Below are 12154 nucleotides of genomic sequence, written 5' to 3'. Positions count from 1 at the left end.
GACTTTCCACTCTAGAGTTTATGTCATCTTATCATTGATGAGAATGTCTCAGATGATAACCAAACTGACATCATATTCATAGTACCGCATATGTTCAATTGGTCGGATTACCAGAATTTAGTTAATTTCCCTCTGATGTTCCCAGAATCTCTATGTTAACCAAGGGGTTTGCAAATGTAACATCAGTAGGGTAGAGAGAGGAAAAAGGGGGGGAAGAGGTATTTATGACTGTCATAGACCTACACCCCAGGTCAACGTCATGACAGTACACTTCTGACACACTGGGAATGTGATGAAATAAATAAATAATTCTCTCTACTATTATTCTGACATGTCACATTCTTAAGATAAAGTGGTGATCCTAAGTGAGGAATTGAGTTTAAATGTATTTGGCTAAGGTGTATGTAAACTTCCAACATCAGCTGTATCTACTGTGTGATTCTCAGGCCCTGGTCCTTGGTTCATACTTAAGGCACAGCTAACCATTGATCCACTGAATCAATTTATTTCTATTTTTAAGAAAGGCAGGAGTGAGACCACTGTTGATTTAGAGTGTAATTTGAAGATTTGCTTTGGATAAGCCTCTGAGAATTGTAACCCTTTGCAGGTGCTCCTGTTTCATGAAGTCGAATAGGCCCTGGTGACCCTATGGGCCCTGGTGACCCTATGGGTTCTGGTGACCCTGTGGGCCCTGGTGACCCTGTGGGCCCTGGTGACCCTGTGGGCCCTGGTGACCCTGTGGGCCCTGGTGACCCTGTGGGCCCTGGTGACCCTATGGGCCCTGGTGACCCTGTGGGCCCTGGTGACCCTGTGGGCCCTGGTGACCCTGTGGGCCCTGGTCAAAAGTAATGTACTGTAAAGGGGATAGGGTACCATTTGTGTTGTAGTGTTTTCTCATTATCCAGATGGTTCCCTATTTGTTGATATCTGACTCCCATCCATGGGTGTTGTATGGAAACTAGTGTGGACCATCACTGTTGCTATTGTTAGGGCTGGTCTAGATGGCTCCTGACCAAAGAAGGGTGAGCTCCCAGTTAGCTAGGGGGCAACCTCTCCCCACCCCTCCCTCTCTCTCTCCACGGTCTCAGCATACATCTTACACAGGTATCACCACACATGGAGATGAATGAATTCCTTCACTGACAATGATCCAATAATTTCAAGGGTGAGCCTCTTTTCAATGTGCTGAATTTAGCTCTTTATGCCGACCTCCCACGCTTTGATGCCCTTCATTTAGCCTGTCAACGGCGATGACACGTTCCATTTATCTGCACCGCCATACACTGTGCAAGGTATTTATTCCAAATCGAGCAAACAAGACGGTTTATTGCGTTCATTCAAAACATTTTAGCCCGATAAAGCCTAGACATTCTTCCGCCTACTGAATATTTTGAATCTACGAAATATCTACAAAGCTGGGAAGTTGGTAGTCATAAGACGGTAGCACAGATCCCTCCCTGTCAGTCAGAGTAAAGTCTTGTTCTTTTATCTCTTGGGCCTCCAAGTGGGAGTCATTTCTGCACCGGAGCGTGTATCAGCTCATAAGGGAGTGACAATCTCTGCATCTGTCTGTAACTCCATCTCTGACTGACAACCAGGTTGATTAAGGACAGTTTGAACACATCCTCCCTATCTGCTGGTGGAATCCTCTCTGGCTCCTCTGCTCTGCTCAGAGACCACATCATAACCCCCCCAAGACCCTGGCAAGTCTAATAAACCTCCACTGGTAAACAATTGACTTTCCAGCAGTGATACACTACTTGACCCGTTGTAGCATTCCCATGAGGTTGGGAGAGGTGCCTGGGTATAGGTCAGGTACTACTGTGTTGTGTTTTAAACAAGCAGGAGAGCTCTGCCTTAGTCATAGGGCGAAGCTCACTAAGGCAGCATTATGATTCAAATGGCTATGTATGTTTTTATAAGTTATTTTCTGGAAATCGATTAAAGTAATGCTTTATAGATTACCGACTGGGCAAAAACTGGTTGAATCAATGTTGTTTCAATGTCATTTCAACCCCCAAAAATCTATGTGACAATGTGGTATCGATGTGGAAAACTGATTAGATTTGCAAAAAGTCATCAACATAAAGGGCATTTCGTATTTTTTTTACCCAACTTTTTTTAACACAACTTAAAACTAGACATTAAACTGGCATCTGTGTCCAGTGGGTACCCTCATAAGAAAAAACGATGGAAGGTGAGATCATGAAGTTACTGTGGTACAACCCTGGCCACTTAAAGTAATGCTTTAGAGATATCACATTACCTTTGGAAAAAAAACATTTGGGAAGGTGAGTCTTGATGACTTAACTTTGTGCAAGGTTGTTTGCTTACTTCATAAGATTCCTGTTACGCCCCTGGACCTAAAAACAAAACATACAGTATGTTGCTCTGGACTGGCCTTTCAGTATAAGTCAGCTCTGGAACTCTTGGGAAAAAAATACATTAAATGTGGCATAGTTTCCCTAATAAACAACATGGATACGATTAGGTGTCCTATTCAAATGCTCACAACCAAACCCTAGACGATGGTGTAGTAGTGCAAGACCACCCACCTCCTCTTGCATCATGCAGTACATACAGTACGGTACACCTCCAGTGTTTGTGCTCGTCTCTCATTGACTGAGTGAGTGTGCCATCGACACCAGCACAGCTGGCAGCCAAGGAGGCGGCAACACTAATTGGGAGTGTTAGTCTCTCTCCAGCACAGTAAGTGGGAACCCAAGTGCTTGTTGTTCTTGCGCAGCTTGTTATTCTCCCACCGCCGCTCTACAGTCACACGGGGTGTGGGCGGCAACAGCCCAAGATCCGCAGTCTAAACACATATTACAGGGCTGTTATTCTCCCCTAGCATAAAACTGGTGGCTCTCTCTGGGTCTGCTGCATTGTTTAACCGGATCAGGGCAGCATATTCCACATCGGTGTCACTCATAATCCTGAGGGAGCCTGTATGTTCTAACACTGAGCCCAGGGGGGTAGGAGGAGGGAAGAGAGGTTTGCTTTAAGAAAAACTACATCAGTATGCCCCTTCAGTGCAGCTGAAGCCTAGCTGGGTTTGCTTTTCATTTTCTTCTTGTAAGCAGGGCCACTAAAAGGAACACAACTATCAGGATTCCTGTGCTACTTGGTCCACAGTGAGGTGTGGCAAAAACTACCCTCAGCCCATCAGACTGCTGAACAGCCACCACTAGTCAGTTACCTGCCCCCCCCCCCCCCCCCAACTCCCCCGATTAGACATTTCACCCCACAACTCTCACTTACCTTACCTGCTGCTCCCCCTATGGACATTCTTTATCCTGCTGCTCCACCAGAACTCCCCCTATGGACATTCTTTATCCTGCTGCCGCACCAGTACTCCCCCTATGGACATTCTTTATCCTGCTGCCCCACCAGTACTCCCCCTATGGACATTCTTTATCCTGCCGCCCCACCAGTACTCCCCCTATGGACATTCTTTATCCTGCTGCTCCACCAGTACTTCCCCTATGGACATTCTTTATCCTGCTGCTCCACCAGTACTCCCCCTATGGACATTCTTTATCCTGCTGCCCCACCAGTACTCCCCCTATGGACATTCTTTATCCTGCTGCCGCACCAGTACTCCCCTATGGACATTCTTTATCCTGCCGCCCCACCAGTACTCCCCCTATGGACATTCTTTATCCTGCCGCCCCACCAGTACTCCCCCTATGGACATTCTTTATCCTGCTGCTCCACCAGTACTTCCCCTATGGACATTCTTTATCCTGCTGCCCCACCAGTACTCCCCCTATGGACATTCTTTATCCTGCTGCCCCACCAGTACTCCCCCTATGGACATTCTTTATCCTGCTGCCCCACCAGTACTCCCCCAACAAACTTTTACTCTGACCCCACCCCAATGACATTCACCACTGTTGCAGTTGTTAATATGTATTTACCTTTTTTTAATTAACATTTGTATTGTTCTTATTTCACTCAATGGTCATGCTGCTGCTCCCCCTATGGTCCTCCCACCCCATCCCCTCAACAGTCTGTAACGGTTTTCTTGATTTGAAGGAGAGGCGGACCAAAACGCAGCGTGGTGGTTATTCATGGTTCTTTAATATAGACACTATACATGAATAAACTAACAAAACAAGAAATGGCGAAAAACCAAAACAGCCCTATCTGGTGCAAACACAGAGACAGGAAATATCACCCACAAACACACAGTGAAACCCAGGCTACCTAAGTATGATTCTCAATCAGAGACAACTAATGACACCTGCCTCTGATTGAGAACCATACCAGGCCGAAACATAGAAATACCCAAATCATAGAAAAACAAACATAGACTGCCCACCCCAACTCACGCCCTGACCATACTAAATAATGACAAAACAAAGGAAATAAAGGTCAGAACGTGACACAGTCTCTACTCTGCCTCCACCACAATGAGTGGAGACACTGCCACAGTTGTTATGTATATAGTGCTATTTCTATTTAATGTATGTTGTTTTTTATTACCATTTGAATTACTTTATTTCACTTAGTCCTGCGTGTTGGAGCTCAAAGCCTAAGATTTTCACTGTACCCTGTAATCACAGTTGCAACCCTATACATGTGACCATTAAACTCTCTGAATCTGAATCTCTGAACATAGGCAGGCATAGTAGAGTGACAGTTGCTGAGAAGTGCCACTCAAAGCTATCATGTAACTCTTCCTTCAGCCCATATTCAATCAATCCCTATACCAGTCTGCTGTTCCCACATGCTTCAAGAGGGCCACCATTGTTCCTGTTCCCAAGAAAGCTAAGGTAACTGAGCTAAACGACTACCGCCCCGTAGCACTCACTTCCGTCATCATGAAGTGCTTTGAGAGACTAGTCAAGGACCATATCACCTCCACCCTACCTGACACCCTAGACCCACTCCAATTTGCTTACCGCCCAAATAGGTCCACAGACGATGCAATCTCAACCACACTGCACACTGCACTAACCCATCTGGACAAGAGGAATACCTATGTGAGAATGCTGTTCATTGACTACAGCTCGGCATTCAACACCATAGTACCCTCCAAGCTCGTCATCAAGCTCGAGACCCTGGGTCTCGACCCCGCCCTGTGCAACTGGGTACTGGACTTCCTGACGGGCCGCCCCCAGGTGGTGAGGGTAGGTAACAACATCTCCTCCCGCTGATCCTCAACACTGGGGCCCCACAAGGGTGCGTTCTGAGCCCTCTCCTGTACTCCCTGTTCACCCACGACTGTGTGGCCACGCACGCCTCCAACTCAATCATCAAGTTTGCGGACGACACAACAGTGGTAGGCTTGATTACCAACAACGACGAGACGGCCTACAGGGAGGAGGTGAGGGCCCTAGGAGTGTGGTGTCAGGAAAATAACCTCACACTCAACGTCAACAAAACTAAGGAGCTGATTGTGGACTTCAGGAAACAGCAGAGGGAACACCCCCTATCCACATCGATGGAACAGTAGTGGAGAGAGTAGCAAGTTTTAAGTTCCTCGGCATACACATCACAGACAAACTGAATTGGTCCACTCACACAGACAGCATCGTGAAGAAGGCGCAGCAGCGCCTCTTCAACCTCAGGAGGCTGAAGAAATTCGGCTTGTCACCAAAAGCACTCACAAACTTCTACAGATGCACAATCGAGAGCATCCTGGCGGGCTGTATCACCGCCTGGTACGGCAACTGCTCCACCCTCAACCGTAAGGCTCTCCAGAGGGTAGTGAGGTCTGCACAACGCATCACCTGGGGCAAACTACCTGCCCTCCAGGACACCTACACCACCCGATGTTACAGGAAGGCCATAAAGATCATCAAGGACATCAACCACCCGAGCCACTGCCTGTTCACCCTGCTATCATCCAGAAGGAGAGGTCAGTACAGGTGCATCAAAGCTGGGACCGAGAGACTGAAAAACAGCTTCTATCTCAAGGCCATCAGACTGTTAAACAGCCACCACTGACATTGAGTGGCTGCTGCCAACACACTGACACTGACTCAACTCCAGCCACTTTAATAATGGGAATTGATGGGAAATGATGTAAATATATCACTAGCCACTTTAAACAACGCTACCTAATATAATGTTACTTACCCTACATTATTCAACTCATATGCATACGTATATACTGTTCTCTATATCATCGACTGCATCCTTATGTAATACATGTATCACTAGCCACTTTAACTATGCCACTTTGTTTACATACTCATCTCATATGTATATACTGTACTCGATACCATCTACTGTATCTTGCCTATGCTGCTCTGTACCATCACTCATTCTTATATCCTTATGTACATATTCTTTATCCCCTTACACTGTGTATAAGACAGTAGTTTAGGAATTGTTAGTTAGATTACTTGTTGGTTATTACTGCATTGTCGGAACTAGAAGCACAAGCATTTCGCTACACTCGCATTAACATCTGCTAACCATGTGTATGTGACAAATAAAATTTGATTTGATCCTATTGGCTGTGGAGTTCCATAAGAGCGTAGTTGATCAGCTATGTTCTCAAGTGTAGTGAAAGAATGCACTGTTTCTATGTGAGCAGGGCGGCAATATTGGATAGGACTACTACTACTACTACTACTACTACTACTACTACTACTACTACTGTTGTTACTATGCCACTGCCTGTGCTACTTGGCTCTACCACTAAGATAGGCCTCCACTCCTTTTCAAAACTTTAATTTGATTGGGGATTCAAGGAAGCGCTGGTTCTCCATTCATATTGCCATTTGGAACGGAACACGATTGCAGGGGAATTACAATCCAATTTTGTTGAACATTCCAGGTCCTCACATGACAGACCAAGGATCAGCTCAAACTTAATTCCAGGTTCACAAGCAAGGATATCCAGGTCTTTGAAATGACTGACGCTTGCATACATTTACAGAAAACAATAGAGTTGAACCCAAATACTTTAGCAGTATGAGTAACTAAGGTATTTCACCGGTGGTTTGAACAGGGTGCACGTATCTGAGAGAGGTTCTCAAAGCGCCATGAGGGACATATTGCATTCCTTTCATAAACACTGGCAAGATCTTTGATGACCAGCATTTTACCCTCCTTGATCTTCTGCAGTGTTTGTTTAACTTTATTTTGTTTTTTTCCCCTCGATAGGAACCCTGTTTGCAGGACAGAGGACTGGCCCCGGCCTTGTACAGATGCTTTGAATTTACAGAGCTTTCCCTGCGAGGGAGAGCGGGCTAAACCTGCCTGTATTTTTGTGGGGATTAGTCGTCAGATGGACGCCCTTCGAGGAGGTCCCCGCCTCCCTGTTTTGTGCTGCGGCGCTGGGAAAGTGACCCCCACCTGTCTCCTGGTCCTCAGAGATCCCTGCCAAAATCGGCACAATAGAACTAGACTTTACTCAACAATGTAGGCTACTACATTTTCTGATATGGTGAAATGAGTTACCGGAGAGTAAAAAACAGATTCATGTTTTCAATACATTTTATTAGCGGATTGGATAGTCCTAGCAATATTAAGGAATATATTTTTTTTATCTTCAAGACATGTTATCATTAGAAAGATATTTAAAATTCCAAAGGCATGGTGCTTACAGCCATTGTTAATGCAGAATCTATTCTGATCCACATAAGTACCACTTGATTTTAGACATTTAAATGAAAGGTCTTTCCAGTACAAAATGGCTCTGTGAAGATGTCATACCTGACGATGGGGAGCCATCCACTGGCGAGAGAGAGGATGAACTGCCCCTGAGCAACGACCTGGACAACTCCTTAAACAAAATGGCTCTGTGACGATGTCATACCTGACGATAGGGAGCCATCTACTGGCGAGAGAGAGAATGAAATGCCCCTGAGCAACGACCTGGAAAGCTTCTGACAACACCTGAAATGAAATACTACATGCTATCAATAGATTTAAAACTTAATAAAACCCAAATAACCATTTAATTTTCAAATACGTTTTTCTTCTAGAGTTGTCAGTGTGTGAATAAAAAAACATTTTGCATAAACTCCATCTCGTACAGTATATCATGTCAGCTAGAATACATTTCTAGCTAGAACATTCTGAACGGAACCCAGTACTGACACCGTGAGCAAAACAGTGCCATCTAAATTAGCAGAATACCCTGTCAGAGATACAAAACAGAGACAGATCTTGACCAAGTACAGACTCAGTGACCACCAATTGGCTATAGAAAAAGGGAGACACAAAAAGACATGGTTACCTAAAGAGGAGCGCCTACAGTACGTGGTCAAAGATGCACTTTTATTGCTACTGTGAGAAATACTCCCAAATAAGAGAGAGCGAGAGATAATGAGAGAGAAAGGAAGACGAGAGAAAAGGACAGATGGGAGAGAGAGGAAGACAGAAAGACAGGTGAGAGAGAGAGCAAGGAATACAGGAGAGAGAGAGGGAGAGAGAGAGCGAAAGACAGGAAGACAGGAGAGAGAGGAAGACACAATACAACGCCAGCCCACCACATCCAACAGGAGCAGCAGAGCAGCCCCCACCCTAGAGAGACCAGCCCCATACCCCAGCAGACATGCACCCAGCTGAGAGAGGAGTACAGCCGACCACACCCCCACACAGTCCCCCACACCGAGCGCAGCTGAAAACAGCTACAGAACCCCCCCCCCCCCCACATAGGAGGCATTAGACCATTCTCCTATGACTGATGGAGGAGAATCAGGTGTGTTGCAATGATGCTGAAAGACACATTCCATTATTATACAATAGATAGCCGTAATCACCATCAGACACACCTGGCTAACTTGATGGGTCATGTAATCATCGGGCGAAGTGGAGTCTTTTCTTTAGACATGTAGCTAGCTACATCCATAGAGTACTAGCAATACAAACCGATTGTCATAGCTAGCTAAAGTTAACCAAATAGGGTCAATGTTAGCTAGTTAGCTAGCTAACTAACATTAGGCTATAACAAGCAATGCAAATGGCTTTCTGAGATAATATTACCACACAGATCACACACGTAATGTTAGCTAGCGAGCCAGCCATCTAACGTCAGCTGTCTAGCTAACAGTAAGCTTTAAACTTGCAATAAGACAACATTCTGACCAAATTAGAAAAGTATTTTATCTGAAACTGTGGCTAGATTCTTAACTGATGGATGAAGACTTCACAGCAGACTGCAACCCCTTTCATTAAATAAGATGTTGTGTCATTTCCGTTTTGTTTGTACAGGTTGCTTGGCCCGTTGTTGTGTCAAGTCACTCTGTTCACACTGACCATGTGCAATGCCATAAGAATCATTAGATCTTTCTCCCTCTCTGTCACGGATGACATGCTTGCCCTTAGTTTGAAGATGTTATCCGGAGACAGGTGTTTTATACAACAGCCTTCTGTGTTCTCTTTTCAACTCCCTCTGTATTTGCAATCAAACGCCATAAAAATAATTATCTTCTTATCATACTCTGCTTCTACATTTTGACAAAACATCTAAAATAAACATTCAAATGCCTCTCCTGTGAAGTTGTGACTTGCGACATATGCCTGGTTTCCTGAAACGAGTCACATATTCCAGAAAAGGTCCAGATGTCAGGGAAACTAATATACTTTTTTACTAGGCTACACTCATTTAGAACACACACACCTACACATATTTGGGACAAAAAAGTATCTCCACAGGGAACGTCAACTTGGCCATGAATGAACTGAAAGACAAAGCAATGAGGCTTTCTATTCCATTAAACAACCTATGAAATTAGACATACCAATTAGGATCTGGCTCAAAATATTCTAATCAATAATAGAACCAATTGCACTAAATGACAGTGAAGTGTGGGGTCCGCTTACAAAGCAAGAATTTAACAAATTACAAAATTATAACAGTACCCAGTCTCCAGCCCGGTACCACCAGTGCCGGCACCACGCACCAGGCCTATAGTGCGCCTCCAGGGTCCAGTACTCCCTGTTCCTGCTCCCCGCACTCGCCCTGAGGTGCGTGTCCCCAGCCCGGTACCACCAGTGCCGGCACCACGCACCAGGCCTGCCTCACCACACCAGGACTATAGTGCGCCTCCAGGGTCCAGTACTCCCTGTTCCTGCTCCCCGCACTCGCCCTGAGGTGCATGTCCCCAGCCCGGTACCACCAGTGCAGGCACCACGCACCAGGCCTATAGTGCGCCTCGGCAGTCCAGTAAGCCCTGTTCCTGCTCCCCGCACTCGCCCTGAGGTGCGTGTCCCCAGCCCGGTACCACCAGTGCCGGCACCACGCACCAGGCCTATAGTGCGCCTCCAGGGTCCAGTACTCCCTGTTCCTGCTCCCCGCACTCGCCCTGAGGTGCGTGTCCCCAGCCCGGTACCACCAGTGCCGGCACCACGCACCAGGCCTATAGTGCGCCTCGGCAGTCCAGTACGCCCTATTGCTCGTCCCCGCACTTGCCCTGAAGCACTTGTCCTCGGTCCAGTACCACCAGTACCTGCACCATGCACCATGCACCATGCACCAGGCCTACAGTGCACCTTGCCAGTCCAGAACGTCCGGCAACAGTACCCAGTCCAGAGCGTCCGGCAACAGTACCCAGTCCAGAGCATCCTGCAACAGTACCCAGTCCAGAGTGTCCGGCGATAGTCCGCAGACCGGAACCTCCTACGACGGGCCGCAGACCGGAACCGCCTACGACGGACTGCAGTCCGGAACCTCCTACGACGGGCCACAGACCGGAACCTCCAACGACGGGCCGCAGACCGGAACCTCCTAAGACGGGCCGCAGTCCAGAACCTACCACGACGGGTCGCAGTCCGGAACCTACCACGAAGGGTCGCAGTCCGGAACCTACCACGACAGGTCACAGTCCGGATCCGCCAGAATCTCCCTCCAATCCAGAGGCGCCACTCACTCCAGACTCGACCATCAGTCCAGTGGCATCCTCTAATCCGTGGTCGGCGGTGAGGGTTCCCGCTCCAGAGACATTAAGTAAGTGTGACGAGTCAGAAATGGAGCGGGGACCACGTCCCGAGCCAGAACCGCCACCTCGGATTTATGCCTACCCAGACCCTCCCATATAGTGTTAGGTGTGCGGCCGGGATTCCGCACCTTTGAGGGTGGTACTATCACACCCTGACCTTAGTATTCTTTGTTATTTTGGTTAGGTCAGGGTGTGACATGGGTGATGTATGTGTTTTCTTGTCTAGGGGTTTTGTATGTTTATGTGGGTGTCTCCTATCTAGGTGTTTTTCAAAGTCTATGGTTGCCTAGATTGTTTCTCAATTAGAGGCAGCTGTCTATCGTTGTCTTTGATTGGGAGCCATATTTAGGCAGCCATATTCTTTGGGTATTTTGTGGGTGATTGTTCCTGTTTCGTGTTCACGTTACGGGACTGTATCGTCTTCGTTCATTTTGTTCATTGTTTAAGTATTCCCATTAAATATGGATTATATTCACGCTGCATCTTGGTCCTCCTCTCTTTCACCCGAAGACGGACGTTACAAACCCAGTCTGGCACAAAGAGAAGATTCATATTGGAGACAAGCCTATACACAATCTATATACACATTCCATTTACCACATAGAAGATACATATTATTACAATTTAATTATAGGTAGGTTTTATACGTTTCTTTATTCCAGGTTTTACTTAAAAATTCCGCAAACGGAAATACACAATGGACAGAAAACCATTACAGTTTCTCCTCATCACTCAGCCACATAATGCCAGGGTATATCTGGTGGTCTGTCTCATCACTCAGCCACATAATTCTAGGGTATATCTGGTGGTTTGTGTCCTCATCACTCAGCCACATAATGCCAGGGTATATCTGGTGGTGTCATCCCCAGCTCCTAGGGTATATCCTCATCACTCAGCCACTCCACTGGCTTCCTCATTCAGCCACATAATTCTAGGCATCTGTGTCCTATCAAGACCTAGGGTATATCTGGTGCTTGCATCACTCAGCCACATAATACCAGGAGCTGTGTGGTCTGTGTCCTCATCAGTCACACTCCAGGCTCTGATCAGGCCCTACACCACAAACAAGGGCACTGGTGGTCTGTGTCATCCACCTCTGGTATATCTGGTCTCTCATCCTCAGTCCCTACCACTGAGGAAGTATCAGTGGTCTGTGCTCAGCCCAGTCAAAACTGTTCGCTGGTGTCTGTGTCTGGTCACATATTCTAGGGTATATCTGGTGGTCTGTGTCCCCATCACTCAGCCAATGG

The sequence above is a fragment of the Oncorhynchus masou genome, chromosome 22, assembly GCF_036934945.1.
Source record: "Oncorhynchus masou masou isolate Uvic2021 chromosome 22, UVic_Omas_1.1, whole genome shotgun sequence".
In the NCBI taxonomy this organism is placed as follows: domain Eukaryota; kingdom Metazoa; phylum Chordata; class Actinopteri; order Salmoniformes; family Salmonidae; genus Oncorhynchus; species Oncorhynchus masou.
The sequence above is the reverse complement of the archived record's forward strand: the minus strand, read 5'-3'. Positions refer to the sequence as shown.